Source organism: Alosa pseudoharengus, unplaced genomic scaffold (assembly GCF_046254945.1).
Source record: "Alosa pseudoharengus isolate Yale_2024_CS ecotype anadromous, Long Island Sound unplaced genomic scaffold, YU_APseudo_1.1 YU_APseudo_1.1_scf_25, whole genome shotgun sequence".
Taxonomy (NCBI): domain Eukaryota; kingdom Metazoa; phylum Chordata; class Actinopteri; order Clupeiformes; family Clupeidae; genus Alosa; species Alosa pseudoharengus.
The window spans coordinates 2979982-2994869 of NW_027468696.1; positions in this window are offsets into that span (position 1 = coordinate 2979982).

Genomic DNA, 14888 nt, shown 5'->3' on the forward strand with positions numbered 1-14888 from the left:
AACTCTTGCCACACTGATTGCATCTACAGAATATGGCCTCTCTATGTATTCTTTGGTGAACTCTGAGATTTCCCTCCAGAGTGAAACCCTTGCCACATCTAGTGTATTTATACAGCCTCTCTCCTGTATGAATATGTTTGTGAGTTTTGAGATGTCCCGCTTGACAGAAACTCTTGCCACACTGGCTACAGAAAATTATATGAAGGCTTTTCACACACACTCACACAGCAGCACAGAGCTATCATTACATTACATTTACATTACATTACATTTGGCTGACGCATTTTTAGCCAAAGCGACTAACAACATGGTAAACAGTTTAAGTTTTAGAGCAATTCTCAACAATATTAGGACAATTTAAAAAACATTAGAGAACAGTAAGAATAAGTGCATCAGTGAGTGCTGTTACCTATCAACCAAAACAATAGGAGGGCCATCAACCAAAACAAAGCATGTGACATGCCATACTGTGGGTAACACTGGACACTGGAACAACTCTGATTAAACAACATGTAATGTGGAAGCCATTCCATAATTTCAGCAAAGACTCCAAAAGGTAAAGTTCTGCAATTCTTCAGGACGTCCCGATCGTCCAACTTGGCCGTTTCATCCACTTCAGCAATGGCAGCTTCAGTGCTGTCCCTCAAGCATGCCCTCCGCAGATGGGCTAACCTGTGGGTGGAGCCAACCTGTATGTAGCTCCACCCATCTTCAACAGGTGAACCATACACGTGCTAATGGGTGGGGCTAACCTGTAAACAGAAGCATAAATAGAAGCATGACACTTTGGGAATTATCTTACTGTGCAGGAGATCAACATTGCTACAGTAGATTTTCATTGCTACTGATTTTTCCTTTTTGCCTTTTTCATTTCTTCCTTAGGCCTTCACCTGAAGCCAAAAAAGCAATTTTCATTGCTACACTGAGAAGCATTTATTCCATAGGCTTTCACCTGAAGATTCTGCTTCATTCAATCCCGAGAAATGGCTCCAAGAATAGTGTCAAAGGGACACTCTCTGTTCTGCCCATTTTGTCGTAAAACCCAAGATAACCTGCCCGTCCACCTGTGCAGATCCTGCATGAGAACGAGCACTGAAGCAGACCGTTTGGCAGTGGTTGAAAAGGCCAAGTTGGACGCTGCGGAAGTCCTGGATCGAGTATGGTACTATTGCATCCTTCAGAAAGTTAGGAAAACTCAAGATCCAGTCCAAAGGTTGGTGGCTTCTACATTACTTTTTGTTTAGTCAGAGTTATCACATTCAGCTTGTTTTTGAAAGCCTTAAAACATGCTTTGTGTATATATGTAGGAATGTATCTCAGTTAATTGCCATGTAGGAATGCATCTCAGTGAATTGCTCCATTATCACCTATCTCAGTCTTATGTGAATAGGTCATTGATTATTGATTGTAACTGCTTTAGTCAGAGCTCATGTCACTGCGCATGTCCAATCCCCAATAGGCCACATGCTTTGTTTGGTTAATGACCCTCCTATTGTTGGTTGATAGCTCTGTTCTGCTGTGTGAGTATGTGTGTGAAAAGCCTTCATACCTTGCTTCCAAACTCTTCTTCCATCACAGTCCCCTTTTACTATTTCTTTGAGTTTAAATGTTTCATACTTTAGTTAATTTACCTTTTTTCAAATATCTTGTTTTCCTTAAGCTTGATTGAGGAGCTGAAGCGTCGTGACATGGTTAAGAATGGTGTCCCCCCACCTGAGGCGGGACCATCCACCAGGCAGAACAATTCTGTGGCTAGACCATCCACCAGGCAGACTAATTCTGTGGCTAGACGATCCACCAGGCAGACTAATTCTGTGGCTAGACCATCCACCATGCAGACTAATTCTGAGGCCGGACCATCCACCAGAGACCGTGGAGAGTCAGCCAAAGTGGCATCTGACGGCAGTGGAAAGTTGTTTCAATGGTGAGAGTCTCAGTTTTCACAACTTATCTGTGATTTGTGTTTTTTAGTGTGGTTCACATTAAATCATAATAATGCACTATTATGACAAAAGTCTTATCCCACATTGCAGTGGCCGAGATGTGAATTATTCCCAGAAGACCAAGCAACTCATGCTTAAGAAGGAGCTTTATAACAAACATCCACTGGAAAATCCACTGCTGAAAGACTTTGCCGAACACCTAAGGATAGATCTCCTAAAAGAAAATTACAAACAGGAGGTGAGGACAATCAATACACACTCTGTGTTTATTAGGCACATTCATTAGAAAATTGACAAATGATAATAATACATAATAAGTTTATTTTATATAGCGCCTTTCTCAAACCCAAGGTCGCTTTACATAGTAGGAAGGCAGGGAAACACAATAACAAAAGAACAAAACAATACAACAGAGTCAAAGGCAGGGAAAAACAATAACAAATGATGAAGCAACAGTCATGATTAGAAGGTAATTTAACATTGTTGCTTTTATTTTCAGGTTGAAAATGTTTCCCGGTATCTGTACTATGTGAACCCTGAGCAAGTATCCCTGGAGTTTGTCAATGACAGAGAGAAGCTCCGACAGTACCTGCGTGACCTTTCTGAGGCAACACAATTGAACTACCTGAAGAGCTTGAAAAGATTCCTGGTTTACCACGCTAATTTATCAGATCTGAGGATGGAGAATGGTACACTCCAGGAACAGTGCCAGGACTTCATTGCCTTCATTGATAAAAAAAGTCACCTCTAAGCTGGTGAGCAAAAACATCCCCCAAAAGAGGTTAGTTGATGTTTGTACCCCATGCAAATTATTACACTACAGAACTGGTAGTCCTCTCTCTGTAATATGATTTGTTAATACAGTTGATGTGTTTTGTCATAGGCGTGACTTGTTGACTAGCAGCGAATGTCAGTTACAACCATATGAATGCATGACTGTTCTGGTGGCTGCCAAGAAGGACCTTTTGGCAATTATGAACAATTCTGTGGAGTTGTGGGTCTACTGTGTGTCCTCTATTGGCTGAGGTGAGATCACATGAGGGAGGATGTGGGTGAGTCTATTCCAAAACAGTTGACTGTCATAAAATATACTCTCCTGGAGAACATGACTTTATCAAGTGTTTTTGATTTACAAGGAAGATAAAACAAGGGAAACAGTAGGACAGAGAAAATAGGCACAGAGGTGAGATGCCTCTTCCCACTGTGTACAAAAAGCTTCTCTAATTTACCTTGATTATCAGATCTGTATTGCTCTCCAATTCAGAAACATAATCTACGACGTTTCTGAATTTGAAGAGCATTACACATTCCAAACTTGCTCTTCTCATGACTGTTTTGACCTAACAATGAGGTTCCTAACTTGATCCTCGTGTGACTGCTATGACTGAGGTTTGCATCCCTGCAGAATCAGAACGATGAGCGGAGCTCTTGCTCCCCCCAGTGCCGAGGCAGCAGGAAGAACAGAGGATGACGTTCAGCATGACTGTCCATCCCAAGCACAGCGGGCAGACTGCAGGAGGTCAAGGGGACGATGTCCTGTACGCCAGTGTCCACTTCAAGACAGATGGTGCACAAAAAAGGTATCATTCTGTTACCCAGTAATCACGGTTGATAACAGCGTTATAATAGCATGTTGATGACATCACTGAAATATGCCACCGAGGGCATCGCAACCTGGAAGCGTTAACATTGTTTCACTTGACCCCTACTTGCTGTGTCACCTCACTGCTACTTTTGTCTTATGGCTGTGCTCATCTCTGTTGTCCTGTAATTCACTTGACCCACCAGAGGGGGAGCCCTCTGTGATCTACAGCAGTCTAAAGATGAGAATGTGAAGCAATATGACATCAACCATGAGCAAACAAAGTGAAGGTGATGCCATAATATATTTAGCTTATGGAGTGGGAGTATACTTTCATATATCTTTTCTTGTTACATTATCAATATGTTTAAATGCAACACCTATATTATTTGTAAGAAGTTGTTGATGTTTATGAGAACATGTTACAGTTTTTTCTGATTGCTTAAGCACATTTTTTGTAACTATGGCTTTTTTTGCAAAACTCTACACACAAATGGCAAAACCTCTCACCCAATCAGCAAAACATTGTAGTTCTCTTGCAAAAGCTAACACACCTTGCTTAACTCTTCACACCTTCGTAAAAATGGTGTTTTCGTATCTAACAGTAAACACAAGCCATCACAATAGTAAGCACACAATGTGCCAACAACACACTGATGGTATGAATAAAAAACACATCTGGCTTTTGCTTTCTCTGTGCACAAGGTAGACTATGTCAGTTTGAGGTCATACTTTTGTCATAGTTCTGTAAACATACAGGGATCCAAACTTCAAGTATTGGTATTTATTTACACACATCAAAACAAACACAAGTGTGTTTTTCCAAGTCAAAACACAAAATAGCATTTCACTGAGACAAAACAAATCAGTCTACATTGGGTCGTCTCTCTCAAAATTCTGTCTACATCGCATGCAATGTCCTAGTCCAAGGCACCGGGAAAAATATATTCTGGAATGACGTATCCAGGCCTGACATGACAATATCCCCACATGTAGACTGTTTTTTTGTCTGTAAAAGGGCTATTTCTTTCTCTTCTCACTCTTCCTGCTCACTCCATTGTACCCATTGTACATTACCTGTGGCTTATTTATAGTGCTTAGGCTGATTGCAAAGTGAACTAATTATCTAAAACAGTTTTCACATGAGAAAGTGTGCCAGAGAGTTGGCAAAATAGTGTAAATAATAGCCATTGTGCCTACAGTTGTGCAAAGTGTGTGTTACAAAATTGCAAACTGAGTGCAAAGCAGTGTTTGTGCTTTTAGTTTTGCGAACTCAGTGAGTGGTTTTGCCATTTGTGTGTAGAGTTTTGCAAAAAAAGCCATAGTTACAAAAAATGTGTTTAAGCATTCAGAAAAAACTGTAATATAAATGAAGACAAAACATGAATCACATTAAATAAATGTTTTGGCTTAAGGAACAAAATATTACCAAACACACACACAAGTGAACTAGCTTGCAGAAAACAACTATTTTGTATATTATATCACAAATAGGCTTCCACTATAATCAATGGAGCTACGTTCGAAAATGGAATATGTATGGAATATGTAAATAGCCCTCCAAGAGGGGGCGATCGTGGTAAAAGGCTTCTCCAAAGAGAAACTTTTTGGATTTATTACCTCAATACAATGTCGCCAGGGGGGTTAAATGAGGAATTTGACATAAAGCCTTTCCTCTAATGTCCTTTTTTGTATCTTCATGTAACATTGTGTGTGGGATTGCTCTGATGTGACAAATTATGTCATTGTGGGATAATGTAATATACAATGTAATTTTATTACTTTGTGAGCCATGGTGTTGGTCTTTTTCTATTTTCTTTGTTTTTTGTGGGTAAATCGTATATGTAATTTTATCACTAATTGTCTTATGTGGTGGCACGTGTGATGGATAAGGTGATACTTAGGCCTTGGTAATTAGTGTGAATGGGCTCAGCTGATGAATGATCATCTGAGCAGGTATATGCTCTATTTATACGCTTGAATTGTCGCCACTGCTATATGACATTTGCCTGAGGAAGACCCAGCCGGGTCGAAACGTTGCACACTTGAACACTTAATAAACAATATTAGCACTGACTGTGGGAATGACAGAAGCAGCTGCTGCCATCTACTGGTGAATACAAAGTTTTGCAAATATAAAGGGCTCCAATAGACCTCTGAGGTTCACCTACAAAAAGGCTGACATTTTTGCCTACCGTATTTTCCAGACTATAAGTCGCACTTTTTTTCATAGTTTGGCAGGTCCTGCGACTTATAGTCAGGTGCGACTTATATATGAAAAAATATATATAATTGAACATGTTTTTAAATGTTAATTTATATTAACTGACATGAACCCTACATTAAACATTACCGTCTACAGCCTCGAGAGAGCGCTCTCAAATGCACAAGTACTGTGCACTTTCAGTCAGAGATTAGTGCTTGCGCTATGCCTGAAACACACATGCATACTTAAATCCTCAAATTATGGCCGGGATTCTATTTATAGCCGGGCCTCAGATTTGGAAAAATAAAAGCCAGTATAATTTTGTTACAACTCATAAAAGAGCTCTTCTTAATAATTTATATTGTTGGTTGGTTTAATATTGTTGCCAATGAAAAGTCATTGTACTACACCATGAGTTTCCAACACCTTGCTATCAAGCTACCAGTCGTACGCAGCCCCTTTCTGAGCTAGAGGCTGAAGCAATAACCTACATTTAAACACAATTGTTGCTGCCAGGCATCAGCCTACGAATTTTATAAAAAAGTAAATCATGCATAATTTAATAATCTTAGACCTCTTTGGCTGTACGGAATAAGGTTTCCCTTGCAGCACAGCACACGTTCCATGAATGAATGAAAGCGGATGCCTTATGCAATAAGCAGATGGAAATCCCGACACTCTTTCATATATGAAACTTAATAGTGAACCATTAAATACCCCATGGTCATCAGTCCCGATATTTAGCAGTATAATCAAACAGTCCAAATGTAAATTAAATCTCAAATTGAACATCTTCTGCTTTTGATAGCCTACCGCTCCAAACGAAAAGTATAGGCCTATGTCTCACAATAAAACGCAAGAAATAAAGGCCTATAGCTGACTCGAATATGGTCCAAATAAAGGTGCTGTACTTTGCCCAGCCATAATTTGAGGATTTACGATAGTCTGTCCCCTAAACATTCCTTACCCGTTATCTACAAAAAACAAAAACTCACTGCCATGTAATATTTGATCGCTGTTTTGCTACTAATTATCTTTCACGTGAATACGCACAGAAAGTAAAAGTAGGCCTACTATGCGCTCCGTGTCTGTAGCTGTCTGTTCACGTCCGCAATCGATTATAACTTTCCTGAAATGGAGAACACGTCCATGTTCTCTCGCGTTATAGGCTGTCATGCTTTTGTGTTTGCAAAATTCCGGTTGTGTGACGGTTCCTGATCGCTAAACGTTTGTTTTCCTTTCCTGTCGATAGCAGTTGATGTAGAAGCACCTATATTAGTATGGGGAATTGTGTTATTTTAGGAACGATTCATATAGATTTTTGCAATTGGTGTTTTTTTACTTGCTAGGACCCCATTGAATACAAAACAACCTGTTTCCAATTTTTTTCTTCATTTTCAGTGCCAAAATTCAAGATGGCGGACAATGTATGCGGAAAAATAATATAAAGGCTTAAAGTGGTCAACTTTTTGATAAATATACACCTAATAAGGTAGACAAGTGAGATACAGACTATTTTCAAAAGATGTATTGCATCATTTGCCAAAAAAATTGTAGAAAAATTGTAAAAAAAATAAATAAAAAAGAGAAAAAAATCTGCATCTTGTTTCATTATTGAAGAGTTCAACAAAACATTGTCATTGTCACTCAAGTATTTATCCTCACCACTGTCACTGTCTTTTTAATATTGGTGTACATCTCCTCAGAGCCTTCACACCTGCAAAGTTGCGTGAATGGTAAGTTGTTATTCTTGCATGAACACCTTATACTGCGGTGCTGGTGGAAGTTTTGACAGAACAGGAGCCCATTGCCAATCAACAATTTGTCTCCATCCCAGTGATAGTGAGTCAAGAATCTTTGGAGCAGGCACTGTATCTTGTGCCCAAACATTTGCTTGCCTGTGTGCTCTCAGAATTTCAATTTAATTTCAGTTATAGAGCATCAAAACATTACACATGTCTCATGGCGCTTTACAGAGTGTTAAACATTCAGACAGAGCCCATGAGTAACAGGGGCGAGGAAAAACTCCCAAGTATGGGAGAAACATATAGGATGAAACCTCAAGCAGATCCACGACTCAAGGGCCTGACCCATCTGCCTGGGGTCAGTTACAGGACAGTAAGGTCTATATACAGAGAATAGAACATGGTATTTAGAGCCACCTGAGGTATATGTTACAAAGTGGTTGGATGGTTACATAACCAGTATGATAATGCATATTTAGTGTTAAGTTCAAATAGTCCAGTGTAGGGGATGAATTGTCCATAGGAATTAGGAGTTGTCATCGGGCAAATAGTGGGTCGCTAGGCTGCGCGGGCAGAAATCCGAGCATGGGGATAGCAATAGGCGATGGTAGGGCAATCATAGGGATGGGATTTCCCTAGTTCCCGAGTTTTTCCCTGGTTGGGTTTTAGAGTTTTAAACATGTTCCACCGAAGGGCTTTAGCTGTTTGAAAACCATGTTTTGAGGAGCTGACACACAAATTTCTCACATCCAGCTAACACGTCTGGAGATGGATGAGGACCTACTACAAGCCTACAAAGTGTGTTAATGACACCATCATGACTTGATTGACTTGAAACAGAAACCTTTCCTTTCCCACGAGATAAATGGTAAATGGCGGGACAAACGGTTGACTTTCAATTTCCTGATAGGATAGGATACAATAGGATACCAGATAGGTCCACCGTCTCTATACACGATGTGATTGCCCTGAGCGAAGTTTGGTTTTTCCACCTCACAATCCAACAGAGAGTTGCTAGACTACCCTGACTGCAAATTACATTTGCTGCCGCTAGGGTGCGTCAAGATTTCTAGGCTGTATCTTTTGTCGACGTTCTCCAGTGCCCATGATAATGAGACTGTCTTTGTTGATGTCTGGTACCCTGCGAAGGGCAAGCACCAAGACATCTGTGTGACATGTAGATATATGGGTTTTTGCCAAAATGACTGACTGCTACTGCCACCTTTGTGTGTGTGAACTGTGACTGGCAGTTTACATAGTTCAACAGCTTTATGACCAAGGTAGAGGATGAGGTTGGCTTTGGTTTCCTTCGATCCCAGGAAAGCTTTAAAGTCTTTGATTGGTGTAGTCTTGTATTTTGTATCCCTTATCATGTGCTTTTCCCATTGTATGGACCTGTCTCGACCTGTCTTTCATGGAGTTTGTGATGGTATAGTTGTTAAATAATAAGTATATATCATTGTAGCCTCGTGCCTTACTTTCAACATTTTCAAAGAAGCATTCTGCCAGATCTTGGCAACAGTTTATGTCACTTTTCCTGACAACCATCTCCTGCACAACAGCCATGCCATCTATTAAGATGCTATCCAATGTGTGTGTTAATTGCACTGAGCTACTCTCTGTAGATTGTTCAGAGGATGCTGTTTCTGAAACCAGTCACAATTCATGGATGAAGGCAGACTTAGCTGTAGTGGGCAGCATTAGAGCTTGCATATAATCAACAAATGCATATGTTCCCACAATTTCCTGCAAGTCCTGTTAACAGAATTATTGAAGACCAAAGAGCTCATTGTGGATTTCAGGAAGTCTAAAGCTAGCACACACACCCATTCTCATCAATGGGACTGAAGTGGAGTGTATCACCAGCTTCAGATTTCTGGGTGTCCACATCTCTTGGACCCTCAACACCTCTACCCTGATCAAGAAGGCTCACCAGCATCTCTTCTATCTGAGGAGGCTAAAGAAGGTCCACCGGCCTCCTCAGATCCTGGTGAACTTCTACCCCTGCACCATCAAGCGTATCCTTACCAACTGTGTCACAGTTTGGTATGGCAACTGCTCTGCCCACAACTGAAAAGCACTGCAGAGGGTGGTGAAAACTGCCCAACGCATTCCTCACTCCCCTCCATTGAGGCCATCCAGGGCAAGCGATGCTTGCATAAGGCGCACAGCAGGTTCAGAGGAAGCTTCTTTCCTGCAGCTGAAGTCTAGCTCTCCATCCCAGTGACAACCAACCAACTAAGCCCCCCCCCCTACCCACCCCTGTCCAATGCCTCCTTGCCTGTGCCTGTTGAGGTGTCCACGACCATGGCAACCTTGACATGGACAACAAGGAGGCAGACCCCCCCCCCCCCATGTTGTTCATACATTGTTCACATTACATAGCCATATTTATTCTGCTCTTATAAGGTAACTGCTAATACACTGCACATATTTATATTACTCTAAACCTCTCTACTTTATATAAATCAACTGTATACTACTGTCTACACTGCACTATATTTCTTGACCTGTCTATGCACCACCTGTCTATACTTTGTATATCACATTGCACTTTTGTCCTTTTTTGCACTTCTGGTTAGACGCAAACCACATTTCGTTGTCTTCATACTTGTACTCTGCTATGACAATAAAGTTGAATCTAATCTACTCTAATCTATTGGGGTGAGTGCAGAACATTACTTTAATTCAAATGATTATTAGGTTATGTGAAGGAAACTTTTAAATCAGTCAATGTGTTTTTCCGGGTATGCCAATAAATAGCATAATGGTGGTTACACCCATCACTGGTTGATAATCATGACATCTCATGTCACCCATGGTCATATTTATTACCTAAGTCATTCAATTTTATTAGAAAATGTATGTATATAATGATAAAACCTAACATATATCCATTTAAAATGTTTAAAAAGGCGATTATTTGCAATTTTTGGTGATATATCCGCCATCTTGGATTTTGGACCTGTGCAGTCCGGGAAAAAATTGGAAACAGGTAGTTTTGCAAACTATAGGGTCTGAAGAAGTGAAAAAACATAATTTGCAAAAATCTATATGAAATGTTCCAAACACCTTTTTTTGCTACATATCGCCCTGCGACTTCAGTGGTGACAAATCCTGCTGAGAGAGAGAGAGAGAGAGAGAGAGAGAGAGAGAGAGGCACCCCCAAAGTGGTCCTGCGCGCGCCCGTGTGTGTGTGTGTGTGTGTGTCTCTGCATGGGGTTCAATTGAAGTCAGAGTTGGTCCGTCCAGTCTAGTTCCGCATTCAGGCCGCTCCATTATTAGATTAACGTCAGACAGCGCTGTAAAATGTGTGGGAATTTCTCGCATTATGATGGCTAGAGTTGCAGGACTTTTATTAGTATGCTCAATACTTATTCATTTTATTAATAATTTATGTGCAATAGCCTACCCGCAATCCCGCGCTGAAATGTAGGCCCTGGTTTTAAATGTGCATCTTTTTTTCTCTGCTTTCTCGGAGGTGGCCAGCGAGCATTTGTTCTGCTGCTGGCTTGTCTCTCTACATCGTCCAAAATGCTTGATTGCATTGCATTGCATTCTCCACATTTTTAGCAAAATCTTCATGTACCACATCAGCATTTTTGTTTCAGTGGATCTTTTGTAAATTGCTTTACAAATACCTTCGGGCCTATATAGGCCTATTGCCTGGCATGCCAGTTTCGGGCACGTCCTTTTAAAACAGTCTTTTTCTCTATCGTGAGCATTTAATCTGCTGCCAGCTACACATCGCCCAAAATGCTTGATTGCATTGCATTCTCCACATTTTTAGCAAAAATTTCATCATATCAGATTCAAAAATGCTTTTGTAAATTGCTTTACAATTACCTTCGGGCCTATAGGCCTATCACCTGGCTTGCTTTGGTCACGTCTAAAACTGCATCTTTTTCTCTCTCATGAGCATTTAATCTGCTGCCAGCTTGTGACTCCACATCGCCCAAAATGCTTGATTGCATTGTATCCACATTTTAGATACATTTTGGTGTACCACATGGCATTTTCTTTCAGTGAATCTTTTGTTTTGCAATTAGCCTACCTTCCTGCCCTCCACTTGGCTGCCTTCACTCCTTCGTCTTCATCTTTTTGGCCTCAATAATCCAGTTACATAGTCTCTGTTTTTGGTTTTGGATTTTGTGAAATACATTTCTAAATAAATGTGACTTATAGTCCGGTGCGACTTCTATATGTTTTTTTCCTGTTCATGACGCATTTTTTGACTGATGCGACTTATACTCAGGAGCGACTTATAGTCTGGAAAATACGGTATATTATGAGATCAGGTATCTTGCATTTTTTTCCATGTGAAAATAACATGGGGATTTTGAATTATCACACATGTTAAACTCTTAGCCTGGAGATTACAGACCCTAGAAATCTAGAAAGATTAAGGGTCTGGCCATGACTAATGTAATGGCCCAACTCGAGGAGCGGCAACAAGCATGCATTTGAAAATCTCACTGCACGCAATTGGATAACACTATGACCAATGTTTATTCACTGATTTCGGACTTCAATGTTGTCATTATCTGTTTAGCTCGCCTCTGGCCCGCATGCATCAGATACACCGCCGTGATTACTTTTCGCATCGCGAGGAACCAATGTGCATCATTACTCATTGCCAGAGGGTCTGGCCACAAATAATTTAATGGCCCAACTCGAGGGGCAGCACCAAGCACGCATTTGAAAATCTCACTGCACGCAGTTAATTACTACAACCAATGTTTGCTGACTGATTCCGGACTTCGACGCAATTGGGTAACACTACGACCAATGTTTACTGACTGATTCGTTGCAGCGCTGTCGTCATCTGTTTAGCTCGCCTCTGGCCCGCCTATATCAGATACACCGCCGTGATTACTTTTCGCATCGCGAGGAACCAATGTGCATCATTACTCATTGCCAGAGTGTCTTGCAGAGACAATTCAAATTGTGCTCTCGCGAGAACTCTGAATTTTCAGGGTATTAAAGGGACAAATAATTCTGAAATGCAGATGTTTTAACCTTCATGCTTCTTCAGGGGCCTCAAATACAAAGACTTGCGTGGAATTCCTACTAAAACATTGCGTACGCAAAAATCTGGAAAGTTGCACACGCATACAATAATCCAGATGTATGAAACTGTACATAAGAAGCAAACCGCGCAACCTTTCTTTGTACATCCCAATTAACGTGAAATTAAGCGCACATGAACAAGCATTATACTCCACCCTCTCTCCTCCCTCAATCACACTCATTTTAATATGCTAACTAGAAGGACGCTCGAGATTGCAGACCTCCGGAGACAATGGCCTATCCCACAATATTAATACGAATGAAAACTAATTTGTGGACCCATCCGTACTCGAACCTGCTCCAAAATGTAATGGAAATGGCAAGAAACGTACGTCTTTATTGTCTGTAATTAATAACAAAAAAAAAAAACAGTAGTGGCAGAGGAGTGTGGCAGGGCTACTAGGGTCAGAGACCGTGGCAGATTCATTGGTCAGTCTGCATATAGTTGACAGGGTTTGCATAACGGGGTTTGGTGGGCATTTGGACCATTACAAAACAACTGCATTAATTAAAAAGTCATTAAGTCAATCGTGAACAAGTAAGAATCCACTCATCGCGCACTCGAAGTAGAATAAACAAAGTTGATCCAGGCCACCTTGCCACAACATTACAATTTCTGGATCATATTCCTATAATTTGCACACAAGTATAACATCAATGATGTGAATGCTTACTCAAGGAAAGTCAAAGTAGCCTATAGCAGTCAGTCACACTAAGGGAAATAGCTTAAATTTGCGCTTATTAGTCAGGCTTTAGCTATTCACTTTATATGATATGAGCAGTGTTGGGAACGTTACTTTAAAAAAGTAATTAGTTATAGTTCACTCACTACTTGTTCCAAAAAGTAACTGAGTTAGTAACTGAATTACTCTATGATAAGAGTAACTTATTACTAGGTAAAGTAACTATTTGTGTTACTGTTACAAAAAAAAAGTTGCTATATGTCAAAGAATTTGGATTTTTTTAGCAGTTTTGAGCAGCCAGTTGAAATGAGTAGAACAGACAGGTGTTTGTAGGCTACATAACTTTTGATATTTATTAGATAGAGATAGATAGATAAATAGATATATAGATACTTTATTGATCCCCAAGGGGAAATTCAAGATATTGCACATCGACAGACCTACGGTTGACTTCAGCCTGTGTCATAGGTTTTTGTTGTGAGGCAGAAAGATCTAGCTTTTGCTGCTTGGAGGACTTTGCTCCGAGTCTTTCTTTACTAGTGGATGGCGAGCTATCATCTGTGGTGGAGGTATAGGTTTTTGGCCACTAGCTTTAGATGCGTGTGTGAGATGCTTCATTAACCCTTAGAACCCTAAGCTGTTTTAGGGCATTTTCACTACCTTTATTCATAAGGATGTATTCTGGTCAATGTAAGTGCCACACACACATATTATATATATTTTTTTCAGCAGAGTCTAGGCTATCCAGATCTGCCATCATTTCATGTATTAGTACTAGCATTGGTTTTATTTTGAATATTAAAGAATAAAAAAAAAAAGTCATATTATAAATGTTTTTATATTTTGACCTGTATTTGCATTTCATGTGTGTATAGGGCAGACTGTCCTGAAACGGGCAATATAATTGCCATGTTGGAGGATACTCTGGGGCTGAGTAATTTACAGAAATATGTGGTGTGTGATTTACGGAAATAAATGCCATTTTTTATTTAGCGATGAAAAATGACCATTCTGCGCTCCATATCTGTGACACGAACTGATCTGACCTGACTTGACCCAAGTTGGCCTGTTAGCATGTGTGACTATGGTGTATGCACTCATGATGATTCTCAACTTTTTACTGCATTGCCATGAACAAAGTAAAGGCAAAAAAGGTGTTTCTTTGTTGAACAAATTGGGATGCAATGTGAGCCTTGAATTGGATGCCATGCAGGAATTTGCTAGGATCTCAAAACCGAATTATGAACATGTTTTGCCATAGAGAAACACACGATAGCGTTGGATTATAAACATGCTTTGCCACAAAAACAGACAAAAACGTGGGGTAAGTCCAGCTATATGAAGTTATTATTTTGCTGTCACTTCGTCTGTTTTATAACCCAGAAGGATGTATTTGGCATCAAATGATAGCTCTGTGTCTCCTCTTTCATCTGACATACGGGTCCGCGAGTAATTCAAACGAGAGTAATGGGTGTGCAGCGTTGGTTTGTGTACATGACGTTAATATTTTGCAGTCACTTTGTCTGTTTTTATAAGCCAGAAAGATCAATATCCATGGTACCAATGGATAGCCCTGTTTCCTCTTTTATCTGATATGCTTCCCATATCTATGCGATCACGGGTTCGCGAGTAATTCAAACGAGAGTAATGGGTGCGCAG